Below are 27,760 nucleotides of genomic sequence, written 5' to 3' on the forward strand. Positions count from 1 at the left end.
TCTAGAGGCTGGGAAGCCGAAGACCAAGGCGCTGACACTGGTGTTAGGTGAGGGTTTCTCTCTGCTTCCAAAATGGCGCCTTGTCTCTCAGGCCTGTTCAATTGCCAAGGTGGTTCCCTCCTGATATACCCACTGTACTGTGGGACATGAAACAAAAACACCCGTGTGGGGTCTGGGCCTTTCCTTCATTGATCACAGTGGGGCCTCAATGGAGCTGCTCCAGTGACCAGCAAACCTGTGGACAGGACTTCATAGTTGCTGTCCATGAGGTTATCTTCTTTAATGCTGACATTTCTGAAATTGGTCCCATTTTCTGGTTTATAGAAGGGTGTGTCCACAGGACAGGGCTGGGTCTTAGTTCCCCAGTATCTAGCCTCCCTTTCTAGCTGGGGATATTCTCCATGAATTGTGTCTACAGAAGCCAAAAGGAGCCAGAAAGTCCTACCCTGGGGCTAAGAGATAGGCTCAGCCAGCCTGGTGTTCTTGCCCAGGGTCTTAACTCTTGAGGGAATGGCCTAAGGCTTGGTGGTTATGACATCGAGTCCTAGAATTGTCACACCGGCAGAGATGGAGACTCAGCGCTGGGAGTCAGGAGTTTATCTATACCAGGGGACTCTGGGCATAGACTACGCTATCTAACCTCCCAACCACTTGCTGAGTCTGGTTTTCTAGTATTCTCATCTGTTCTTCAGCTACCCAGTAAGTTCCAAATAAACTCCATTTCCACTTATATTAACCAGATACAGTTTCTGTTGTCTATAACCTAAACCCTGGCTTAATTTTTAAGCAATTTGCAGGCCCCCATTAAAAAACAAAATTTCCCTTGGACTCCAAGAGTTGACTTATATTAGTTTTGTTCACATATGTACATCATAAAACCAACAATAAACTCTTCAGAGGCTTGCAGCTTTAAGCCACTATAAAACACAAACACATTTGCAAGCTAAATACAAGTAACACTACCAAATCTGCACTGTTGAAATGAACATTAACTCAATATGACAGATGATGCTGGTCTGTGAAACTAAATAGCTATTCATTATGTGGATGTGAAACTCACTGACCTGGGCTCCTGTGGCTGTATTTTTTTTTCTTTTTTATTGCCCTGGGCCACTTGGTAACTGAGCTCTGCACCTCTCCTCTCTGTTTTGTTCATGTACTTCCTGTGTATACTTTGTCTTCAGGGAATTTGCTCTTTGCTGGGTACATCATTCATAAATGAAGACTACCGTGTTCTTCTGTCATTTAGTTGGGACAATTAAAATTGTTTTACTTGATTCCAAGGCCAATGTAAATGCCAGGCCTGAAATCAGCTAGAAAAGTTGTCCACATGACCCAATATTTGCTTATATCAATGCTTTAATGATAAATATTGAAAAAATACTAAATTAAAAAAAATCTCATAGACAGGGCTGGGGTTGTGGCTCAGTGGTAGAGCACTCATCTAGCACGTGCAAGGCCCTGGGTCTGATCCTCAGCTCCACATAAAAATAAATAAATAAAATAAAGGTATTGTGTCCAACTACTTCTAAAAAAAATAAATAAATGTTTAAAAAAGATCTCATAGGCAACTCAGAAGTTCCAATGACTATATTTGTAAGCTCCACTTTCAGAAATCATGTAGTTAGGTGCATAAGCTTTGGAGTTTAAAGAAAAATCCATGGTTTGGGATCTCAACTCTACCCCTTACTAGTCTTAACAATCTTGAGCCAGTTATTTTCTCTCTGAAAGTTCATTTTCTTACCTGTAAAATGAAAACAGGATTTATCTTTTAGGAAAGTTGTATTAAACAAGGATCTATGTAATTGTTCAATAATTGGTACTAATTATTGTTACTGATGTCCTAGTTGACATTCAGATTGTTTAACACCTCTTTCCAAGTCCATACAGCCAGATGGTCACAGAGATGGAACAGGGACCAAGTCCTCTGAACCCTCTGAACACCGTATGTGATGGTTTGAATGTGTGCCCCAAAAGTTTGTATGCTAAAAACATAATCTCCAAAATCGTATGTTAATGGTATTTGGAGGGAGGCTTTGGGAGGTATTTAGGAGGAGGTGAGGTCCTGAGGATAGGGCCCCCATGATGGTATTAGTGGCTTTATAAGAAGAGGAAAGAACTAGCCCACATCTTCTGTCTCACCGTGTGATGCCTTTGGTCAGGTTATGATGCAGCAAGAAGACCACATCAGATGCTAGGCAGATGCTGGCACCATCCTCTTGGACTCTCCAGCCTCCAGAACCTCTATTAACCATAAACCTCTATTCTTTATAGATACCCAATCTCAGGTATTCAGTTATAGCAACAGAAAACAGACAAAGACACCATATGTGCTGAACAGTATAATTTTAGCCTTAAGGGCAGCTGCCTTCCTTGTAAGGCTGTGCTAAAAGGGAGCTGCTATATCTGAGGGATTTAACCTCTGTAGGAAATAACTCCATCCTTAGGTTAATTCCATGAGTGATCCACCGAAAAAACTGATAACTTGAATCCCTTATGTGAATTCTTCTGCTCACCCCCTGTTACTTATAGCTGTGATTCTCAAATGAGCTCCCCTGAACTGCAGGTTATTTGTTGAAAACATAAATACAAATTCTCCAGCCCCATCCCAGATATACTAAATCAATGGTGGTGCTCCCACCATTGAAATACCATCTGCCCTGAGGTCCTTATCAGGATATGCCCTTGACCTCCAGAACTATGAGCTAAATAAACTTCTTTTGTTTATAAAGTATTCAGCCTTGAGGTGTTTCATTATAGTAACTGAAAATGGACTAATACACTCCTTATGATGAATTGAGATACCCACAATGATCTTGAGGGGGAAGACGTGCTAAAGATGGTGGAGCAAAATGATAGCAGGAGCTTGGGACATTCATAACATCTGAGGCCACTGTATCAACTCTACACCTTCATCCCTAGACTCTGGATTATATGAGGCTCAAATAAATCCCTTTTGTATTAGAGCCATTATTTTTTCCCCCAAGGGATTAACAACGCAGCCTGTCAAAGGTAAAACTGTCTCTTATTCATCACTGAATTTACAGTGCCTGGCACAGAGTCTGACCCATAGCATATGCTTACATTTGTGGAAGAAATAAAATAAAGGATCCTTCCTTATTCTTTCTGCTTCAGGAGGAATCAGAGCGCATATGCTGGGCCTAAAATTGCTTTCCTGGGAAATCTGGAAAATCATGAGAGGCTAAAAAAAGGATAGATCTTTTTTACACTTTATTTTAAATTTAAATGTCACAGTTGTAAGTTAGGCCAGGATAATATTAACTTAGCGTTGGATTAAAAAATAGAAGCTAAACGAAGACGTGTGTTACACCTGCTGAAAATCCCTCAATAGTTGCTCACAGCTCTTAAAATAAAGTCCCAACCCCCTAGTGTTTTCTGGCTTCCCAATGCTTTTGCTTTTTTTTTTCTGTTTTTCTATGGGCATAATTGTAGATTCACAGGTAGTTGTAATAAGTGATATAGAGAGGCCCCATGTATGTTTTCCCCAATGGTAACATCATCTAATACTACAATATCACCACCAGGACATGGAGATTTATGCAATCTACCAGTTGTACTACATTTTCCCAGTTTTAATTGGATGCATTGATGCATACATGTTTATGCTTGCATGGGGGTACAAGTATGTTTATGCTGCTATAACAAAATATTTCAGATTAAATAATTTATAAAGAACAGAAATTTACCTCTTACAGTTCCAGAGACTGGGAAATCCAAGAACAAGGTGCTGGCTTGGTGAGAACTGCTCTCTGCTCCCAAGATGGTGCCTTGTTGCTATGTCTTTGGTTGGCAGAAGGCAGAAGAGCAAGAAGATTGAACTTGCTCTCTCAGGCTCATCTATGAAGGGCAGCTAATCCCATTCTTGAGGTTTCTGAATCACCTCCAAAAAGACCTATCTCTTTGTACTATTACCTCGGGGGTTAAGTTCCAATGACAACTCATATTCAGACCAAAGCAGTGCACGTGTGTGTGTGTTTAGTGCTATACCTTTTTATCATGTGTGTAGATCCACGTACCCATCTCTACACTCAGAACATAGAACATTTCCATCAATACAAGGATCCCTTACTTTTCTGTAACCACATTCTCTTCCTTCCCATTGTGACCCTTCTCCCTATCACTATCAGATTGGTATTTATCACTTCTGGTAAATACCCTCTGTTCTCCATTTGTAAAACTTTGCTATCTCAAAATGTTACAGAAATAGAGTCATATGGTATGGGAATAATTTGGGGGAATTGGGTTCCTTCTCTCAGCATAATATCTTGAAGATTCATCCAAGTTATTGTGTATTGTTGTGTATTTGTTCCTTTTATTGCTGAGCAACACATATGGGTAGACCACAGGTGGCTTCACTATTCACCAGTTGATAGACATCTGGAATATTTATAGTTTGGGGCTTTTGCAAACAAAGTTAAACATCTGTGAACAATTAACATTTGTGTACAAATTTTTATGCAAGAACATATCACCAGGGTCTGGAGTTGTAGCTCAGTGGTAGAGCGCTTGCCTAGCATGTGTGAGACACTGGGTTTGATCCTTAGCATACAAAAATAAATAAATAAATAAAATAAAGGCATCACATCCATCTACAACTAAAAAAAATTTTTTAAAAAAGAACATATCAAGCTGGGGTTGTGTCTCAGTGTTAGAGCGCTCATCTAGCACGTGCAAGGCCCTGGATTCAATCCTCAGCACCACATAAGAATAAATAAATAAAAGTACTGTATCCAACTACAACTAAAAATAAATATTAAAAAAAGAAAAAGGATATATCACTTTTTAAACCTTTTGTCAGTCAACTTTCCACCTTTCAAAAATACCTGAAATAGGGGGCTGGGGTTGTGGCTCAGTGGCAGAGCACTTGCCTAGCACATGTGAGGCACTGAGCTGGATCCTTAACACCACATAACAAATAAAATGAAGGTGTGCTGACCATCTTCAACTACAAAAAAAAAATGTTTAAAACAATACCTGAAATAACTTATAAAAAGGAAAGATTTATTTTTGCTCATGATTTCAAGGCTTAAGTTCATGCTTGCTAGGTCCTGTTGGTTTGAACTTGTGGCTACATAGTATATCATGGCAGGAGCCCATGGTGGAGGGGGTCTATCACCTCATGCTGGCCAGGAAATAAAAGAGAGACAGGAAGAGGGCTGGAGTCCAAATATTCTACCTAATGGCAAAACTTCATGACCTAACTTTCTCCCATTAGGCCCCACCTCCTAAAGACTCTACCATCCCCCAGTAGTGCTATAGGGTAGTAACCAAGCCTTCCACACCTGAGCCTCTGGGGGACATTCAAGATCCAAACTATAGCAAACCTCTTCTTAGGGTTGAGGTGCTACCTCTCCAACAGGTCCTGCCTACTGAAGATATAAGCCTGAGAAATTCCCTCTGCCAACCTCCCTTGCCCTTGGCGAGTTTCATCTCTACCAATCAGACACAGCCATGCAAGACTCTGTTCAGAAGTGGGCTATGCCAGGGAGCGCGCACTCCAGGGAGTCCACCTGAAGCTGGGTGAAAGCAGAGCTCCTAGGGAGCAGCAGTAGTGGTCACCAAAGCTGGTGAGCTTTTGTGTCTTGGCCAGCAGGACAGTGACAATGGAGTCTCTGCTGAGAGTCCTGGGGATGGTTTGGGGGGCTTTGTTTCTGGTTGCAGCCTCCATATTCCATTCTCTGGCCCTCTGGGAGATGTAAACTACCTAATATTCTTTTACAGATTTATTTTCTGGGTGAATAAGCTCAAGAGGATTCTGTTGTTCACAGCTAAAAACCAACCCCCCTCTCTAGGCTCATCTCCAGTCAGTCCTTCTATCAGGGCTCTGGCTACTAAACTGCATTCAGTTCCCAAATACACCTTGCTGGCATCAGGTTCCTGCCTGTTATGACACCTGTCACACTGTGTTATCGTTGCCTCTTTATTCATGTCCCTCATGGAACTGTAAACCTGGTTTCCTCAGCATCTGTCACCCTTCCATTGGCCTTGGTATATATGTTCAATCAAGATTCCAATGAATTATTCACTTATCTATCTTTACCTTTGGTGAGATGAGCAAAGCTGTGGCTAGTCCCATCATGGTCACATGACCATCCAGAACAGTTAATTTCTTGGGTTGGAGATAAAGCTCAGGATAAGAGCACATGCTTAGTTAGCCCTGGGTTCAGTTTCCAGCAAAACACACACACACACACACACACACACACACACACACACACACACACACTCACATACAAGAAAACAAAGTTTCTTCAATTATAAAATGGAATAACACTACTAAGAGAGGCACAGTTTAAAATTTAGCACCATCAATGACGACAACAACAACAAGAAGAACTGGAATTAAAAGTGGATAAAGGATTTGAATAGGTATTTCTTCAAAGAAGGTATACAAATGGCCAATAAGCACATCAAGAGAGGTTTGAACATTTTGCCTAGCATATGTAAGGCTCTGGGTTTGATCTCCATCACTGAAACAAACAAACAAAAACAAAGATGCTCAGAATTAAGGGGAATACAAATCTATATCAAACCTGCAACGATACACCATCCCATATCCTGAGGATGGCTACAATCACAAAAACAGAAAACTACACATGTTGACATGTGGAGAAATTGGAATTTTCGTGCTTTGTTGGTAACAATATAAAATGGGGCAGTCACTAGAGAAGACAGTAATGTCAGTTTCTAAAAAAAAATTTAAAATAGAATTACATTTCTGAGCACATGACCTGAAAACATTGAGAGGTGAAATTCAAAGAGATATTTGTACATTTATGTTCATAGCAGCATTATTCGTAATTGCCAAAAGGTAGAAACAAAACAGAAGGGGCCAATGACCAATGTAAGTGGATAAATAAAATTGATACACACATAAGACGGGATATTATCCAGCATTCTGACACCTGCTACCACGAGGATGAAACTTGAGGCCATTGTGCTAAGCAAAATAAGCCACAAAAAGATAGATACCATACAATTTCACATGTATGAGGTCCCTAGAGTAAGTCAAATTCAGAGAGACAGAAAGTAAATGGTGGCTGCCATGAGGTGCTGAGAAATGAAGGACAAATTTAGTGTTTACAGGTATTAAATAAAAATGACAGGAGGCCACTGTTTTGGACTAAGCTCATGTGCTAGGTCCCAACAGACCAGACCAAAAATCAACATGGAGTCACTCATGCTAAAACTCCCTGACCCCAAACTAAAACTAAGTGGTGTTTGACCTTCTGAGAAATTAGGAGAGAATGCAATGAGCATGAAGCTTCCTCTGCTTTAATCCTTACCACAAAAAGGAACCCAAAGGCTGGGGTCGTAGCTCAGCGGTAGAGCACTTACCTTGAGTGCATGAGGCACTGGGTTCAATCGTCAGCACCACATAAAAATAGATAAATAAGATAAAGATATTGTGTGTATCTACAACTAAAAATATATATATTAAAAAGAAGTAATGCGAAGCAACCTGGCATTAACAATTATTTGTTTTTCCATTGTTCTCTCTCCTTGTTTCCATCTTCCAAAGAAAGTAACTTTGAAATGACCCAGTCTGATTTTTTTGTTCTGCATTTTTAAAAAATTTTTTAATTTTTATTTCTTCAGCCTTTTTGTCTATAAAAACCAACGCTGCTGCTAGTTGAAATACTCATTCTGTTTTACTAAATGGGGTGTTACCTGATTCTAGGATGATAAGAAAAATCAGGTAAAGGGTATGTGGGTGTAGCTCAGTGATAGAACATGGTGAGGCCCTGGATTTGACCCCCAGCACCAAGAGAAGTGGGCAGCGAGGGAGAAATCTTTACATTTGTTATTATTTGTCTTTGGCAATGAACACACAATTTTAAAATTGCAAGATGAAGAGAGTTCTCTGGATGGATGGTGGTGATGATTCCCAACCAGTGAAGATTCTTAATACCACTGAACTAAGCACAGAAAATGGTCAAGGTGGTAAATTTTAAGTATTTTTTTGAATGGCAAACCACAACGAGTTTCCACTTCAAATTCACTAGAGTGGCTAAAACTAAACAAGCCTGACAATATCAAGTGTTGGCAAAGATGTGAAGTAACTGGAATTCTGATATACTGATGCTTTGGATAAATTTTCAAAACTTTAAATGTGCACTTTCCCTGTGATTTGGTAATTCTATGGTAAGATATTTACCTGAGAGAAATTAAAGGTTACAAAAATGTCAAGCATCTTTATCTGTGACACTCAAAAGCTGAAAACAGGTCAAATGCTCATCAACAGATAAACAGATTTAAAAAATTGTGGAAGATTCCTACAATGAAATACTACTCACTTTTCTTTTTCCTTCATTTTTATACCCAAGATTTCCTTCATTTTTTATCTTTACAACTGAACTACACCCAAGTCCTTTTTTTATATACTTTTTTTTAGTTTTTGATAGGCCTTTATTTATTTATTTTTATGGGGTGCTGAGAATCAAACCCAGTGCCTCACACATGCCAGGCAAGTGCGCTACCACTGAGCCACAGTCCCAGCCCTGCACCCAGGTCCTTTTTATTTTTTATTTTTGAGGCAGGGTTTCACTAAGTGGCTGAGGCTTAGTGAACTTGCCATTCTCCCATCTCAGCCTCCTGAGTAGCTAGTATTATAAGCATGTGTCACCATGGCTGGCATGAATAACACTATTAATTAATAAGAGGAATGAACTACTGACAGACACAACAATGGATGAATCTCAAAAATATCACATGAGGCTGCTGGGTACCATGGCACACATCTATAATCCTGTGACTCAGGAGGCTGAGGCAGGAGGATCACAAGTTCAAGGCCAGTCCTAGCAATTTAGAAAGGCCCTAAGCAATTTAGTGAGTTCCTGTTTCAAAATAAAATTAAAAAGGGCAGGGGTGCTAGGGATGTAGCTCAGTGGTAAAGCACCCTGGGCTCAAACACCAGTACAAAAAAAAAAAGAAAATTATACTGAGAAAACAAACAAAAGGTTACAAAAGACCACATGCAACATGATTTCATCTATACCAAGAAATTCTAGAATAGAGGGGCTGGGGTTGTGGTTCAGTGGTAGCGCACTTACCTGCAATGTGTGAGGCACTGGATTTGATTCTCAGCACCGCATATAAATAAATAAAATAAAGATCTATCAACCACTAAAAAAGTGGTTTTTTTAAAAAAGAAATTCTAGAAAAGAGTCATTTGTCATGATAGAAATTACATCAGTGATGATCTGAGATAGGACTTAGGAGGAACTAACAGCAATAAGACATTTAGGGACATTCTGGAAAGGTGGAAATAGTTTATCTTGACCTGTGATCAATAAGTATATTTATTTATCAAAAATCCTTGAACTAAGCTGAGCATGGTGGCACATACCTGTAACCCCAGCAGCTCAGGAGGCTGAGACAGGAAGATCTCGAGTTCAAATCTAGCCTCAGAAATGGAAAGGCGCTAAGCAACTCAGTAAGACCCTGTCTCTAAACAAAATGCAAAATCCTTGAACTGTACACTTAAAATATATCTACTTTATACTTCAAAATAGTTGAAAAGCAGCTAGTGGGATACCAATGAGAAAAATCTACTCAGTATTTAAATACTACAATCCCACTATTCAGCTTGAAAATAATTAAAATTTTGGGTGCTTTTTCTATGTTTATATGCAGCCATAAACCAGAGAGAAAGAAAAGGAACAGAAACTGATATTTGTGAGAGCCAGAGGGTTCATCTGGATGGAGCGGTGGAGAACATAAGATTTGAACTTATGGTCACCACTCTGTTATGGGAGAACCTGGAGCTGCTGGGGAGTTCTGCTTGCCCCTCTCACTTACATGGTCCATTTAATCCTCAAGTTAGTCGATTTTGTTGTGCTCATGTTTACAGTTGAGCTGAGAGGCTCAGATTTATTAAATCACTTGTCACATGGCCAGTAAGTGGTAGAACTTGGACTTGAACCTAAATCTGTTTCCAAAGTCTACATTCTTTTGGCTACAGAGCTGGAAAGTGGAATGCTATATTTACAACCCCTGGGTCGTGGCCACCAGAGCCTGTCTCTTCTGTTTTTTAATGATTGGAGTCCCTAGAATAGTCCCTGAATTTTGTGCATCTTCAACTTACATGAAAATAAGAGTAGTGAGCAGTCCATTGTTACTGGAATTGGTGAGGACCTACTGGGATTTCCTTCCTGGATTTTTCTTTTCTCTTTCAGCCACATACTTATTTTTATTTACAGTGGTGTTTGTTACAGATTAATTCCATAATATGCAAAGTTAGCATGAATCAAAGCATAAATACCCAAACACAAGGTACAACCCGAAAGAGATGGAGGATGTTCAGATGTGAAAAAAAAAAAATGGAAGGGTCTATTCATGGCCACAGTAGCTTGAGATGTGGTGGATCTGCTCATTCTCATGTAGACTTCCAAAGAAATCAAAAGTCAGCTTTGGGCCGGACACAGTGGCACATGCCTGTCATCCCAGCTGCTAGGGAGGCTGAGACAGGGGGATCGCAAGTTCAAGGCCAGCCTCAGCAATGGTGAGGCGTTAAGCAATTCAGTGAGACTCTGTTTCTAAATAAAATACAAAATAGGGCTGGGGATGTGGCTCAGTGGTTGAGTGCCCCTGAGTTCAATTCCCGGTACAAAAAAAAAAAAAAGTCATCTTTGGTTATTAAGACTACCATGGCCACTTGGCTACAAAACATCTCAGTATCCATGTGTACGCATGTGGGCTAAAGACTTCACGGACTGTCTCTTTCTACAAAGCTTTCTCTATGCTGGGCAGTTGTAAAAGATTCACTTTCTAGAATCAAATCTACTTTAGGGTCAGGGCTAACCATCTAAAATAACTGTCAGGTTGTAATTTTTTACCCATCACCTTTGCTCAATAAAATCCGTTTAAGAGTCTGGACCCCAATAAGCTAAATCCCAGTTCACCCTTATCTCACCAGATGCAATTTAGTTATATGAGTTACGATTCTTTCAACCATGTTTGAGGCCATTTTCTGTTACTATAATGAAATACCTGAGAGAAGATACTCTGCAAAGAAAGGATGTTTACTTAGCTCACAGTTTGGGAGGCTGAAATTCCAAACAATGTGGCACAAGCTCAGTTTGGCTCTGGTGAGGACTTTGTGGCAGATGGATCATGGTGGGAGCCCATAAAATAAGGAGTCATCACATCATCACAAGACAGGGAACCAACAGGACAAACCCTCATGAACTCTATTACTCCCTTTTGAGAGAAGTGACCCCAGTGACCAAATTAACCCCCACTAGGCCTCATCTCTTAGAGGTCAAATCATCTCTTAACATGGCCTCACTGGCAACCAAGCCTCCAACAGATGAACTCCTGGGCAGAGGGGAACCCATCTAAACCATGGTAATCCATAAGAAGAATGTACTGATATATGGAACTGAGGCATTCACAGGGAACTGGATCCAAATGGGGCTTGTTCCTATGGATCCCTCCTCTTACCAAGGCCCCAGTTACCTTTTCCCTCGGTTCTCCCTTCTGTGGGGCCTCATTTACCTGAGAAGGATCGAAACGCACAAAACTGCTCTCTGATTTTTGTGGCAGCAAAATGACTGCCATGAGTCCAGGTTGCAGATTCGTATACCACCACCTCCAGAGGAAGAATCTCTTCCGGGAATTTATAGAAGACATCTGTTGGGGTTTGGATCTATGGTGGCCCCCCAAAAGTTCAAGAGATGAGATGGTTGGGTCATGAGGGCTGTAACCTCACCAGTGGATTAATCCATTTGATGGATAAATCATTGGAATGGACCATGTGGTAACTAGGCAGGTGGTGGATGGCTGGAAGTCACCCTTGAGGACTGTATCTGGCCCTGGTCCCCCAACTCCACCCCACCCCTAGCTTCCTGGTTACCCCAAGCTCAGCAGCTTTCCTCGGTCAAGTCCTTCTGTCAGGATATTTCTGCCTCGGAGTCAGCTGACCATGAGCTGGATCCTCTGAATCTGTAAGCCAGAATAAATAGTTCCTCCTCCAACTTGCTCTTGTCAGGTATTTGGTCTCAGTAACAAAAAGCTGATAACACAATATTTTTACTTAAGATCCTGAGAATGCATCCTGGACACCTTTGGCTTTGATCTGTTCACAAGTCAAATGCTGTAGGGGGTGAACACATCCCTGGGACGAGTCAGAGCCCGCCCTGGATGGATAAGCCGTATCAAACCTCATGACTGAGAATGGAGTGGAATAAATCCCCCAAACCACATCCGGGGCACTGGGGGTAGGAGACCATGAGGTCGACTCAGGAAGGCACCCCGTGTTATTTCTTCCAGAACAGCATCCCCCAGACTTTAAACTGCCCAGCTGCTATGGCTTCGATACAGTTTGAATATGTCCCCTAGAGGCTCGTGTGGCAATGGTAAGAGGTGGGGGGACCTTTCAGCACTGGGCATATAGGAAGTCAAAACATGGGTCCTTCCCTATACTCTGGCTGTCTCCTGCTATGTGATTTATCCCCTGCCCACTGGTTCCCACCATGATGGGATATAGTGAAAGGAGCCCTTACCAGAGTCAGTGTCATGCTCTATGGACTTTCAGCCTCTAAAACCATGAGCAAAATAAACCTCTTTTCTTTATAAGTACTCAGCCTCCGGTGTTTCATTTTAGTAATGGAAAACAGACCAATACACTAGCTTCACCCCAAGGTGTTCAAGTGTGTGCTTTGTCAGTCCTTCATTGTTGAAATTCCCTTCTTCCTTTGCCACTGCTGATGCATCTTGAAATTCTCTAATTGTCCTTGACCCTGCCTGATATCTGAGGATACCAAAGTGGATCATTTTACACTTGCCAATTCTCAGGGGATTCTAATTTGATGGATTTGAGACTGGGGTAGGGCATAGGCATCTGTAGGCTCACAGAGCTTCATGAGTGACTTGGATGCAGCAGCCCTGAGAGAGAACCACTGCTCTAGGCTTTGGGAGCAGCACCCTTCTCTGGTCCCTTCATTCATTCTGCAGGTGGGTGCCAGACACTCTGGTAGGTGAGCATACAGAGATGAACAAGGCAGACAAGGTCATTGTCCTGGTGGTGGAGTTTGCATTTCAGTGGGGGATGTGGAGAGAGACAAATAAGCAAATAAATATTTAAAAGGATTCAGGCAGTGCTATGAGAGCCAAAGGAAATGCATCAGGATGAAGTGGTAGTCAGGAGGCATAGAGAGCCGCCATAGATAGGGTGGCCAAGAATGGCTGCCCTAGGAGGTGGTGGCCTGGGAGGAGCAGATCTAAATAAGGTGTCTTGGGACTGCAGTTGTGGCTCAATAGTAGCACATTTTGGGTTCGATTCTCAGCACCGCATATAAGGAAATGAATAAAATAAAGATCCACCAACATCTAAAAAAATATTAAATAAAAATAAACAGGTGTCTTAGTCTCTTTTCTGTTGCTATAACCAAATACTAAACTTTGGTAATTTATAAAGAACAGAAGTTTGTTTAGCTCAGGGTTCCAGCGGCCAGGGTGCAAGAGCATGGTGCTAGCGTCTGGCCAGGGCCTCATGCTGCATCACAATATGGAGAGGCAGCAAAAGCTAATGGGGTTTCTCTCCCTCATCTTATAAAGCAATTAAGGCTTTCACCTTCATGACCTCTTATAATCCCAATTACCTTCTAAAGGCCTCGCCTCCGGATAACATCGACATATGAGTTGGGGGTTATGTTTTTCACATATGAAATCTGAGGAACAAACATATGCAAGCCATAGCAAAAAGGAAAATATTCTCTGCACCCAAGGAGAGACGAAGATTATGGATCAGATCTGGAAGGGCAAGGGATGAGATAATATGGGAAGGCCAGAATTTGCTGGGCCCTATGGGCCCAAGAAGGACTTCAAATTTATGCTCACTGCAATGGGATGCCTCACGGTATCCTCATCTTCCTGAATACCTTTTTTTTTTTTTTTTTTTTTTTTTTTTTGTGTGTGTGTGTGTGTGTGTGTGAGAGAGAGAGAGAGAGAGAGAGAGAGAGAGAGAGAGAGAGCTGGTGCTTTTCACATGCCCTATATCTGAGGCTGTCCACCCATCTCTTCTCATTTTACCTGGAGGGATCTTGGTTACTCTCAGTTGGCAACCCAGACTTCTCTCCTGGGCTTTGGACTCAAGTATCAGACATCTGCTAGACCCTCCAGCTGCTATGTTGAAAGGGTAAAGTTTCTAAGCTGGAAGGCTTGAATTAAATGTAAAAGATTAGGTATTATTGAGTTCCTCAAACTTGGGCAAAGCTCTCCCACATTGTTGATTTGCTCCACTCCTTATATCTCCGGCTCAGTTGCCAACACTACCTGTCGCCCAGAGAACCACCTGGAGACCAGTGAGTCACTGCGAATTCCTCCCTCTATCCTACCAGCTTCAGCCAATCAATTCTTTCAGTCCTAAGCATTCCTCAAATCTGCCTCTTTTCCTTATTTGTCCTCATGTCTTAATCCATTCTCTGTTGCAAATAACATAATAGTAGAGTTTGGATAAGTTATGAAGAAAAAATATTCATATGAATCCTGGTTCTGGGCCAAGGTCAAGGGGTCACATCTAATGATGGTTTTCTTGATTGGAGAGTCCCAAGATAATACAGGGCATCACATGGGGAGAGACAAGAGCATGTGTGTATTGTCATGTTCTCTCTGCCTTTAATTGTGTATGTGTGCAGTGCTAGGGACAAAACCAGGGTCTTGTGCATGCTAAGCACCCACTCAACCCACCCCTGAGCCACATCCCAGCAACTCTTTCCTCTTATTGCCACCAGTATTTCCTCACGGTGGGGGTTAGGGAACTCCCTGATGACTTTATCTAATCCTAAACACTTGCCAAATGCCGAAGTCTGGCTGGGCACAAAATAACCAAGCCGCCACGAGGCACTTGTAGGTTCAAAACAGGAATTCCTTGATTGAACTCCCATGAACACTACCCATGCGGCCCTTCCAGGAAACACCACCAACCGGAAATCCCTCCTCCGGCACGGCACTTCCCCAACCAACGTGAACTCTCCAGGAATCCCCGCAAGAATTCCAAAGTAGTAGGCCAAGGCGGATCTGAAGAGGTCTAATATACAATTGAATGCACATCTTAACATAACCATCATCACCTCAATGGCTCCTTTCAGGCAAAAATGCCATGGCATTCCAACTCAGCTGTGGCTCTCAGCAGCCAAAGGCCCCACCCCCAAACACCAAAGTGGATTAAGTCCCCCCCTTAATACCTTACTACGGTGGTAAAATTTCAATCTAAGTTTTCTGAGGGGACAAATAATGTTCAGACTATACCACCTGCCTCAGTTCATATTCACAGTGACTCTTGGAAGTCAATAGAATTAATCACTCTCCTTTATATTGAATTGAGGGTCTGAGAAGTCACTTTCCCAAAGTCACATAGACTGACGGTCACTAAGAAAACCAAGATGGAAATCTAGGTGACCATATAAACCAGAGGATGGCAGCTCTCCCCCTGGGGAGCTACAGCAGACCCCTGATCATGCTCCCTGCCTGAGTCCCATTTCCTTCAAGTTTGCTCTTCACACTGCCACCAGGGTGAACTTGCTAAGATGCAAGGCTGCCTGGGATGCACCTGAAAAAGTCAGAACTCCTGCTCATGAGGTGGTGGCATCCATTTTCCCCCCTCCCTTCTTCCCCCAGCCACATTTTCCTCAGCCTTGGCAAGACACCTAAGCTGAAATAACAAGAGATGCCTTCAGAATGGGATTCAGGGTACCACAGAGATGAGGTCTGGCATACCCAAAACATGGAAGGAATACAAAGAGGGCCACTATCCAGGTTTTTTAAAAAGTCTGCACCTTATAGATGTCGCTCCCAGTGGCCCAGGACCCTTCATGCTGGATCCTCTCACAAGCAACGCAGACAGGAAGGAGGAAGTTTGGCTGCTGGGGAAGGAATGTGGAAGGGGGCTGCCTGGGGAGAGGTAAAGAAGAGAAGGTCAAGGCAAAAGGCTGAACTGTAAAGGAGGGGGCAGGGGTCCAGTATGTGCATCAGGAGCTGGTCAAGGAGCAGGCACAAACAGAACCATCTCTGAATACTCCAAGAAGCCTGTATGCCATCAGGCCAGATGTTCAGCTTGCACCAGAAGAATAGACAAGGTCTCGTCATTCCCTCGTGGCCAACGTGTTATTTAATGGCTTACGCTAAGGCTTCCTGGAAATGTTCCTCTCCTGTCACTGTGAGGAGGACATAGAGGTGCAAACGACCCTCCACAATCTGTTCTGTTCACACACACCTCTTCAGACTCACCGTTCCCAGTGCCAATTCTTCTACTCCTACAGGGACTGCCTGCTCCTGGTTCCCCGCCATGCCATGCAATGATTTCACCCCATAAAATATCTCTCCTCCTTCCTTCCTCCTGGCTATTGTCTTTTAATTCCTATAAATGACATTAGCATGGTCCAGTGTTAATATAAAGGGGAGAAAATGGAAACTTTTCTGGCTCAGATGGCTTAGATAAAGTGCATGGAACATAGTAGCTACTCAATAAATGTTCGCTCCCCTTCTCTGCCCGTGACACTCAATGCTAGACTCCTTGGATAACTGTGTGTTGGATGCTATCAATAGAATCTGATAGCAGGCTCTTTCCCCTCTTCCTTGACCTCCCTTTGTCAGGTAATCAGAGTGTAATTTCTCTTTTATTATGTATTGGAAGTAATGTGTTTTCCATGCTGAGGAGTAGGCGGGAGCTATCAATTTACCAAGCATTCACTCTGCCTGGCCTTCAGTAGGTGTTTTCTAAGTAGTATCTTGGTCAATGCTCATAATGCCTCTTTGAGGTCAGTAGTATTAACTGCTATGCTGCGTAGGAGGAGATCAAGCCTGAGAAGCTAAATAAGTTTCCTGAAATCACACAGCCAGCCACTGATACAGCCAGAACAGAACCCAGTCCTCCAGATTACAAATCCCATTTTTTTCCTCATGAAAAGTACTATATAATAACCATAGTAATCAAAACAGTGAACACTTAGTGATTACTTATCAGCTAGAAACGTGTAGCTCAGTACATGTATTAATTTAATTAACTCTGACAAACATCAGGTGACGGTGTTACTATTATTATCCCCTTTTATAGACAACTGAGGTATGAAGAGGTGAAGAAGAACTTGACCAGGTCCCTGAGCTGAATCTATATGTACACAGACTGCACACAGACAGTCTTCACTGTATCTCCTTCTGTGAACATAAGGTTGGTGATCCAATGAGAGAGGAAAAATAAAAAGGCTTACGAACAGGGATGTGCTACGGGGAGGTTAGCTGTTAGGTTGAGAGTCAAGTTGGGGGTAGAGGGTGGCGGGACATATGTTCTAAATGGTCTCAGAGTTTGAAAACCAGTGATCAAGGGCATGGTTCTCCTGGAAGCAGGCTAGATCCCGAAGGCCACAAGGAGGGCAAAGGGACTGAGAGACTGAAGTTTGTCACCCATCCCTGGAGAGCCACAGAATCATGAGTCTTACAGAGATGATTAGTAGCCCGAGAGACCACAGACGGCCTCTTCCAACCACCAAATGGAGCTGGCAGAATTGCACCATCCCTCGGGAGTATGTCACCATGATGTCACCTTGTTTATTCCCTGCATGGGAATTGGGCCCCACAGGGGTTTGATGAACCGCTTGGCCCCAGACAGCAAAATGACAATGCTTTGTAACTTATTCTCCCCCCATCAGGAGCTCCTCATCTGAAACTCACTCAGAAGTAAATCACGGGGCTGCTTAATCTTTGCTCTGATTCTGCGATTTAGAAGCAATTCTGTGTCACTTCCCCTCAATCACTAACCATGTCCCTGCTTCAGGGCAGGGTGACAATCACTCATGTAGACAACATGTATGCACCGAGAGTCACTCCTAGCCCTGATTGCAGAGTAGCTGCTCAGGAATAAAGATGATATGGTCCCAGTTATTAGGAACTGATGATAGTAGGGGAGGGAGACATTTAAAAATTAATTAAAATTATTTAGGGGCTTTTATAAAAGAGAGATGTAGAGAGCTATAAAAAGCAGAACTTAGGGGTCCCAAGTCAATCCTGGGAGGGCAGAGGATGCTTCCCTACAGAAGAGACATCAAAGCTGAGGCCTGGAGGTTAAGGAGGAGTCAAGTAAAAGAAGCAAGAAACAGGCTACAGACAAAGCCCAAGGAATGAGACCGCACCAGGGGCCTGGAGCTTGGAGAGCAAGCAGGAGAGTCCCTAGGCGAGGCTTCAGGGCAGCGCAGTAGGGGCAGCTTCCACAGGATCCTGGAGCTGAGAGAAGTTCTTACAGGATTCATTTTTTGTTTTGTTTTGTTTTTCTTTTTTCAAGAGCAAAGGAAACATTTAAGGATTTTAGAAGGGAGCGACATGATCATCTCTGTGTGTATGCGCATGTGTGTTTATTTAGGTGCTGGAGACGGGCCCCAGGCCTCATTCGTGCTAAGCACGTGTTATGTCACTAGCTACACCTCAGCCCTGTGTATTTTTCTGGTGCTAGGGATGGAACCCAGGCCCTGGCATGTGCTAGGCAAGTGGTCTATCACTGACCTACATCCCCATTGCTCCTGTGTGTGTATAAATTATTTTTGGCACTGGGGATTGAGCTCACGGACACTATACTACTAAGCTATTAAGGATGGCTATGCCTTACCCCCCATTTTTTTTCACACTTTATCTGTCATTTCATACACTTGGAGCATTGGAAACCCTCCCAGGGTTTACGCATTTGACACTCTCTTTTTACCAAAGTTAAGAGTCAAATAACAGATATAGTTTTAAGACTTTTACCTGGAACACTAAGGAATACAGCCCCACACATCCCTCCACCCTTAGTCCTTGCACAAAATATGTTCTTAGTCAGTGTTTTTTGAGTATCATAACCTTAGACTCTGTTAGCTTTCCATTACTATGACAAACCCCTGAGATAAACCCCTTATAAAAAGGAAAGGTTTATTTTGGCTTACTGTTTCAGAGGCTTCAGTCCGTGGGCCAATTGGCTCCATTGCTTTTGGACCTGTGGTGAGACAGCACATCATGGTGGGAGCACATGGTGGAAGAACGTGCTCATCACATGACAGCCAGGAGGAAAAGGAGATTTAGAGAGAGAAGAGGGGCCAAGGGCCCAATCAATATCTCCTTCAAAGACACACCCCCAATAACCTAACTTTCTCCCTCTTGGCCCCACCTTGTAAAGTCTCTCCAGAGACTGGGGGACCAAGCCCTTAACACACCTTCCTCTGGGGACATTCAAGCTCCAAATGATAGCAGATTCTCATCACTGACTTAAATTTATCATAATCCTCCTTTGTTTCTTTCCCCCTAAATCTCACCCAGTTTCCTGCTGTTTTAGTGATGCAAGATAAGTAACTGAGTGCGGTAGCACCTGTGTGAAATCCCAGCTGCTTGTGGGGCAGGAGGATCACAAGTTTGGGGCCAGCCTGAGCAACTTAGGGAGACCCTGTCTCAAAATAAAATAAAGATGGCTGGGTTGTAGTTCATTGGTAGAGCACTTGCCCATCACATGCTAGACCCTGGGTTCAAACCCCCAGCAACCCTGCCACACACATAAAGGCAAGTAAAGTGAACACCTAACTTTCTTACTTTTCCCTCTGTGCATGGCAAACATCACAACGAGTTAGAGAGCTTGCTCTTCTTGCTCCTACCTTTCTGAATGACCCTTCCTTATACCACACTTCAAACTTTTGATTGGGCCCCCTCAGTATAGACATGAATTTCTCCTTGACCATTGGACATCCTAAAGCTCTTGAAAGATGAAACATAGAAAATCAGATAAATTAATTTCCATGTAGTGTTCTCCTTTTAATATCCTGTCATTTTTATTTCCTGCTCTAATTTTGGCTTAAAACTTGAAAAACAAACACATCTAGAAATAACGCAGTTCTGTGTTCCTGGGTTATCTACAAACAGCCTCCAACTGAGAACAATAGCTACAATTTCCTATAATATTTATTTATATTTGAATAACACTCCATTCATCTTTCTTGATTTCATGTCGAACCAAGGAAGTATTATTATTTATTTATTCTACAGATGAGGAAGCTGAAGCAGATTGCTTAATTAACTTGGCTAATGCCACAGATTGGACAAGGGGCAGAACTTAGTCCCAAAGGGTGATCTTTTTGTTTCTAATCTTTTTATTGTCTAGCAGATCAGTGCTATTTCTACCATCAGGCTGTTTTTATAAAACATTGCTTTTCAAGGCCCAGAAGCAATAAACATAAACTTGGTTGTCATTTTAGTTTCGATATTATGATGTTTGAATAAGAAGGTAGAACATTTGTGGAATCACTAACTTTCATTTACTGTAGGCTTCCTTGTTTTGTTACATTTTATAGGTACAATTGTGTGCACGCTTGAGGACAGGGACTGTTCCACATCCTCACTGCTTAGGAGGATCCAGGTGCTGACAAATTTGTGGAGCTTCCAAATACTTAACCCCCTACTGTCACACAACCAGAAGGCTCAGGTTTACTAGCAGTCAAGGTCCCAATGTCATATCATCTTACTCTTTTCATTAAAGACAACTGGGACTGGGGCTGTAGCTCAGTGGTAGAGTACTTTCCCAGGATGCACAAGGCCCTGAGTTCAATCCTCTGTATTGCAAAACAACAAAACCAAACAGAATTTCAATAAAGATGATTGGGTAAATGTATGACCAAATTTGAGTTGGGCTTAAGCTTTTTCACATAGAATGCACCTCAAATCACGTTCACTTTTTCTCCCTAAAGTCCAGCATTGAAAACTCAGTGATCCTGAGGGTTAGCAAAGAAAATACAGCCATTGTCAGATCACGATTTGTACAAAGTGCTTCGTGACTCAGTCCACCATCAGCTAACCTCACGCAAAGCTTGGTGGGCCCCACCCCTCCTGTGGTTTTGCTGCACTGTTTTTGTAGCTTTCACTTAAAATAATATTTGCTGGAGCAGCCGATGGAACCAGGCCTTTGTTCTCTTTCCATTGTTCCTCCTGCAGAACTGACAATTCAATGCAAGCCTTGTCCAGCTCTGAGGGCCACTGGGCTCTCAGCTTTTACCACCCCTGCTGTTACCCACAAATATGAACCACGAGCACCCATGCATCTTTAGTATAATGGTCCCCATAATAGCCACTACATATTGGGCCCTTACTATTGAATGTGTACTCTATTGAGACTTTCACATAAATATGTAATTTTAACGGTCAAAACAACTTTATGGAGTTGATACGGCAATTTTCTTTTTATATGTAATGAAATCAAGACTCAAAGTAGTTAAGAAACTTATCCAAAGCCACAGAAGTACAAGAGGTAAAAACAGGATTCAAAACCAGAACACTTACGGTGTTAAATCCTCAGGATAGCCCATGTTAAACCTAAGTATGTATTTTACACACTAACACACCCACGGAAAGATACAAGTTGAATTGAGTTGCAGCTATTTGATGTAAAGATCATATTTTGTAGATATTTAAACATTTGTTAATGATTTTATGGTTTTCTTTTCACCTTTTAGAGTCTATATTTTTGGAAGGACTGGGGGTTGTAGCTCAGTGGTAGAGCACATGCTTAGCATGTATGAGTCCTGGGATCAATGCCCAAGACCAAATAATTAGATATTCTCAGTGTATCCAAAATTTTGGCCAGTTCTTTAAAAATGAAATGTATGAGCTAGGACTATGTTTCTTAACAAGTAAAAGATGCTAACAAATAACAACATCATTTAAAGAAAATAAAATAGGTGGGTGTAGCAACAGATGCCCAAAGTCCCAGCTACTCAGGAGGTTGAAACAGGAAGATTATTTATTAGGTCATATGATAACTACGTTGAGCTGTCAAACTGTTTTCTACAGGGTCATCTTTGTGTTACATTTCTACCTGTAATGGACCAGGCCTCGGATTGCTCTGTACCCTTGTCAACACTTGCTGCTGTCTATTTTTCATAGCCATCATGGTGGATAAGAAAGGCTGTTTCAGTCTGGGGTTGTGGCTCAGGGCTAGAGTGCTCTCGCCTTGCACGTGTGAGACCCTGATCCTCAGTACTATATAAAAACAAATAAATAAAATAAAGGGTATTGTGTTCAACTACAACTAATATATATATATATATATATATAAATTTTTTTTTCTTTTTTAAAGAAGGGCTGTCTCACTAAGGTTTTGAATTGCATTGTCCTAATGACTAACAATGTTGAACTTTTTAAAATTTGCTTACTGGACATTTTATTTACTTATTTATTTATTGGTACTGTAGATTGAACTCAGGGGCACTCAACCACTGAGCCACATCCCCAGCCCTATTTTGTATTTTATTTAGAAACAGGGTCTCACTGAGTTGCTTAGTGAGACCTCTTTTGCTGAGGCTGGCTTTGAACTCATGGTTTTCCTGTCTCAGCCTCCCAAGACACTGGGATTACAGGTGTGCATTACTGTACCCAGCTTACTGTACATTTTAATATTTTCTTTGGCTGGAGCTAGAATATTCAAAAGTCCTAAATGTACTCAATGGTAAACTGAACGTGACAATGTGTTTCCTGCATTTTGATGTTAGAAAAGAAGAGAAAAACATGTATTTTATCCACTTGCATACTCATTCAGATATTTTTTTGAGCACCAGTGTTATTCCATCTCTCAGGAGGTACAAAGATAAATAAGAAACCCGACAGCCAATTACAAAAGGTGGTACAGAAGAGTCTGTTTCTGACTCAGTTAATTATCCAGATGGTTCTTCTCCCTTCCTGGCAGGGGCAGAAAGGCAATGAGGCAAGGACCCAGATCTCGAGCACAGCATGCACAAGGGCATGACCAGTGATGTCAGAGATGAGGGGGAGTAGAAGTAGTGAATGAAGATAGGGACAGAAGGGAATGTGAACCACGTCACAAAGACCCACGCTAAGAAGCATCCACCAATACAGTGAATTTTGAGATTTTTTTTGTAAGCACAGAGTGATGTGATTGGATATGAATCTTAAGGGATCGCTCTGAGACAACCAGGTACATGGATTATGAAGCTCTTACTTACAAAGCCAGGTGAGGTGGATATTTCTAGAGGGCTATAGTTTAATGACTTCTAGATTAGACTTCGGAAAGAACGAAAGCAAGTAGACTTTTGTTCTGACTATGTGGAAATTCTCTTACTGGTGGTGAAAATCAAAATGGCAGAGGAAGCATGGCTTTGAGGCACAGCTTACCTTCAAATCTTAGGAGGATTCAGTCCTTGAACACAGGCTTTGCATTTCCTACTAAGCAAGGCAGAGTCCCGTAGGTATGTCACAGTGTATCACTCATTGGGGTCACTGTAGTGACACAGGAGATATGACAATCCTGCCCAGGGAAGGAGAAGTCTTGAAAACTAAGGAGAAAGTCTTGGAAAAGCACCATTCGGTTTGACATATAGAAATGCTTGATTCCAGATATTTTAAGTAGTCTTTGTTCAGGATACTCGTAGAAATGAAGAGGGGTGTATAGTTAGTTGATCCTGGACTCCAGGAGTCTGAAAGTCAGGGGGAGGTGCCCCTCCTGGCCTACCTTGGGCTACACAAACTCTTTCCTCCATGCCTATTCTCATCTTTGCACAATGACTTGCTTCCTCTATGTGTAAACGGCTAATCAGCCCAAGTGAGATAGAGACAGGGAAAAAGGTTTAGAATTATATGAGCGCAGCAGCACCCGGAGGTCACTCTGAAGCTGGAAGGTCCCTGCTGCTAATACCTCTTATGTGACCCTGGTCAAACCCCCTTCCCTTCTTGGGGCAAATGAAGGGAACTGGGCTACATCACTGGTTCTGAACTGGGATTTCCCCAAGAAAGTAACGAGGTCGACCTGCAAGTATTTGCAGGCTTTCCAAAAACCATTTGAAAGGCTCTGTGTCTGCTGACAAAAGCTGTCAAGTTTCTTTGCTCTTGGCTAGGATTATGTCAACCCAGGTAGTAACACTGGTTAGGGTAGCTGATCAGAAGCTCTGATTGGCTGTTGGTGATGTAATAGGAATTCCAGGAACGTGATTGGCCAGCAGTTTCTCACCAGCGGAGCTACAAACCAGGAAGCCAAGGCAGCATGCTTAAGGTTGTGGAGTCGGGGAGACAACCAACCAACGTCTTTTAAAGCACTGGGTCCACGTTCCAAGATAATGGAAACTATGCACGTTCCTAAGGTGCTCTGGGTTCTTTTGTATTACTTCTGCTTCTCCTCATGTCCCAGGTGTCCCTCTCTCCCCAGGGAGGGCTGGGCTGAGGTTTGCAGACAAGTGCTGACACGTTCCCCCTCCACTCCCAGTCCCCTCCTCTCTGCCCAAACCTGCTCTCTGCAGCCCCCGAAGCTGGCAGCCAGCCCTCCGCCCCCAGCTCAGCAGCCTCTGGCAGGTGTGGACCCCAGCCCTTCTCTGCCCTATTGGCCACAATACCAGAATCTGAAGCTGTGGTCTCTGCAGGGACAGGCATCCCCCACACCGACACTTTACGAATTCTCCGAACAGAGGACAGGAATAAAAATAACAAGGAACACAAACCCGTGGGCACAGTTGAGAGAAGAGTGTTTTCTTTAACAAGGAAGAGTCAGAAGGGATTGGGGACTGGCTCACCTGGTGAGTCACCAAACATTCACTCCTTTTGGCTGGCTACCAAAAGAGAATGCAATAGCCTGTGGCCTCCGGGGAGGCATGTGGGGCATTTTAGAGAGGCCCTGGGTTTGCAGAAGAGAACAGCACAGTGTGGGAGGAGAGCCACTGGGAGCTGGAATTGTATACCTGGCTTCTACAAACTTGAGGTGTCTGTGACTCCGGGCTCCCCTCTGAAGCTGTGTTACTTGCTCTGTGAAGGCCTTTTCTAGCTGAGTCTGTCCCTCCTAATGGAACACTAGTGTTTAATGAGACTGATAATATTAACAATACCCACGAAGCCGCCTACCTAAGGCCAGGGGCTGTGCTGCTGGCTTTGCACACGGTAATGTGAATCTCCAGAATCACTCTGCAAAGGAATTATTTCCACCACTTTCCACAAGAAGTAAGTGCTGGGATTTAGTTCCATGGTATAGCACTTGCCCAGCCTGTGCAAGGACCTGGGTTTAATCCTTGGTTGGGGAGGGGGTGGATATTGAAACCTAGGTCTTTTTGACTCCAAAGCCCCTAAAATATGATCTGTTTGGAAAGAAAGGGGAGCTAATGTCTAATACTTTGTCAAATTTAATTTGTTCTCCCAACATTTTTCTTTCATGTCTACTATCAAGAACTATCAAGTACTAACAGTACTTGATAGTAGACGTCAAAGAAAAATGTACAAATTAATAGGTAATCCAGCTATTAGCTAGTGAATAGTAATGGAGACACTTGGAAACTTGAGCCCCTGTAGCTGTACTGCTTGTTTTCTCCATGAGCCGGCATGTTTATGGCTGGAATTTTTTGACTTTACAACAGTATGAACCTTTTTTTTTTTTTTTAAGTGGTACTCAGGTGGGTGCTATCACTGAGCTTCATCCCCAGCACCGCTCCCCCTCTCTTCCTTTTGGGAAAAGGCCTTGTTAAATTATTGAGTCTGGCCTTGAATTTGAGCTCCTCTTGCCTCAGCCTCCCAAGTCAAGTCCCTGGGATTACATGTGCGCACCACTAGGCCTTGCTAAGATGCACATTTGATTAAACAGAATGTTTCTAGTTCAGCCTAAATGCTAAATCCATCAATGTGTTCTGAGCTAAATCATGGCTCATATAATGAGAAATGGAAATGTCAGTGCTTCATTATCTCATGCAAAGGAAGCTAAGACTTCCAGGTGTTCTACCACTTAAAACAGGTTTGAGAACTCTTGTGCTTTGGCTCTATGAATGCACAATTTATGCAGAGGAAAACTTCCTGGAGAAAACAGCAAGAGAGCTCCCTTACCAGCTAAGAATCTCTGGCCCTAGGAGTCGTTCTGTTCTCTTCCCTGGGAATCAGAGGGTGCTCTGCCCCTTTTTGTGTGCACCAGGAAAGTTCTCCTTCAAACCGAGTTGACAAAGAGAGGCCCTTCACCCTGTCAACAAAAACAGAAATCGAGTGTCAGAGAGGCATTATCTAGAAGGCCAGGAGAGCACAGAATAGGTCAGTTGTGCCAAAAGCAGAAGAGGAAGCACTTTCCATAAAGCAGCCACATGCAGAGGCCCAGGGCTGGAGCCTGCAATATCCTGGACACGAGTCGGCCACAATCCTCTCTCTGTCCCTTTGAGGCTTATCTTTGGCTCCTTTAACAAAACACCATAACTGGGTATCTTTTAAACAACAGAAATGTATTTTGCAAAGTTCTGGGAAGTTCAAGATCAAGGCCTTGGCAGATTTAGAGTCTGGGAGGGGGAGTTTCCTCACACCTGGCTGTCCCCTTGCTACATCGGTACCTGGCAGAAGAGAGAAAGGCTCTCTCTCAGCTTCCAGAGCTGCTGGTGATAAGTTTTAAAAGAAAGTTATGCAGGGTGCAGTGTGCCTGCCTGTAATCCCAGCAGCTTGGGAAGCTGAGGCAAGAATATTTCAAGTTTAAGGCCAGCTTCAGCAACTTATGGAGGCCCCAAGCAACTCAGTGAGACCCTGTCCTAAAATAAAAAAATAAAAAGGGCTGGGAATGTAGCTCAATGGTAAATTGCCCTTGGATAAGTTAATCATAACCAATAACCAATATTAACCAATACCTGGCCCCATTTTCCAAAAAGAAAAAGAAAAGAAAGTCAGCATGCTGGCAGAAGTAATTTTACTTAGATTTGGGTATAGTAAGTATTTCTCCAGCTCCTACAGAGTCTGGTGTCACTATGTATGTTATCTGGTGGGACCCTGAAGGTAACCACTTGAGCAGCATTGTTTACAATAGCCAAGAAGCAGAAACAACCCAAGTGGTGATGGATGAAGGAAAAAAAGTTGTACACTGTGCAGACAGGCAATGGAATATTATTTAGCCAATAAAAAGAAAGCAATCCTGCTATTTGTAACAACATAGATAAAACACTGAAGGACAGGACGCTAAATGGAATAGGTCAAACACAGAAAAACATAGACCATGATCTCATATGTACGTGAAATCTAAAGGCAAAGAAACTAAAGAGACAGAGAGCAGAGTGGTGATTGCCAGGGACAGGGTGAAATGGAGTTATGAACCAGTTCCTGGGATCTACTGTCCAGTCTGGTGACTATTTACATAGGATTTACATGGTATTAGGTATTCAGGTAAAAAATACTGTATTGTATACCTGATATATGCCAAGAGAGTAGCTCTTGAATATTTCCAATATGCTCATAACTACATGAGGTGATGAGTATATTAATTAACTCGACTGTGGCATTCATTTCATTACATATATATATATGAAGATATAGGGCTGGGGTTGGGGCTCAGAGGTAAAGCACTTGCCTAGCATGTGAGAAGCACTGGGTTCAATTCTCAGCACCACATGAAAATAAAATAAAGATATTGTGTCCACCTATAACTAAAAACTAAATATTAAAAAAGATATATTTAGTAGTAAATATAAATAGTGAGGTGAATTTATTACCATATAAATATAAAAAATAGAATAATCACATGGTATATCTTAAATGCATATAATTTTATTTGATAAGTATATTTCAATAAAGCCGGAAGAAAAAAGAGCCATTGGAAGTGTCACTTTTTTTTTAAATTTTTTTTAGTTGTTGATAGACCTTTATTTATTTTACATGGTGCTGAGAATTGAACCCAGTGCCTCACATATGCCAGGCAAGTGCACTACTGCTGAGCCCCAGCCCCAGCCCAGCTGTCACTTTTTATTTAGAGCTAATGGTGCTCTAAAAAATTGTAAGCCTTTTCAAA

The 27,760-nt window shown here is 42.4% G+C and overlaps 1 protein-coding gene across 2 annotated transcripts in view; it reads right to left on the reverse strand.

The window, feature by feature from the left end:
* The window catches only part of LOC144373968 (uncharacterized), a 172,525-nt gene extending 146,566 nt beyond the window's left edge, over positions 1-25,959 (reverse strand). For both annotated transcript variants that reach the window (XM_078036926.1, XM_078036918.1), the window contains exon 1: positions 25,834-25,959. The gene's annotated coding sequence lies outside the window, so the exon portion shown is untranslated. The remainder of the gene's footprint in view (positions 1-25,833) is intronic.
* Between the last annotated feature and the right edge of the window lie 1,801 nt (positions 25,960-27,760).

Source organism: Ictidomys tridecemlineatus, unplaced genomic scaffold (genome assembly GCF_052094955.1).
Source record: "Ictidomys tridecemlineatus isolate mIctTri1 unplaced genomic scaffold, mIctTri1.hap1 Scaffold_54, whole genome shotgun sequence".
NCBI classification, from domain to species: Eukaryota; Metazoa; Chordata; class Mammalia; order Rodentia; family Sciuridae; genus Ictidomys; species Ictidomys tridecemlineatus.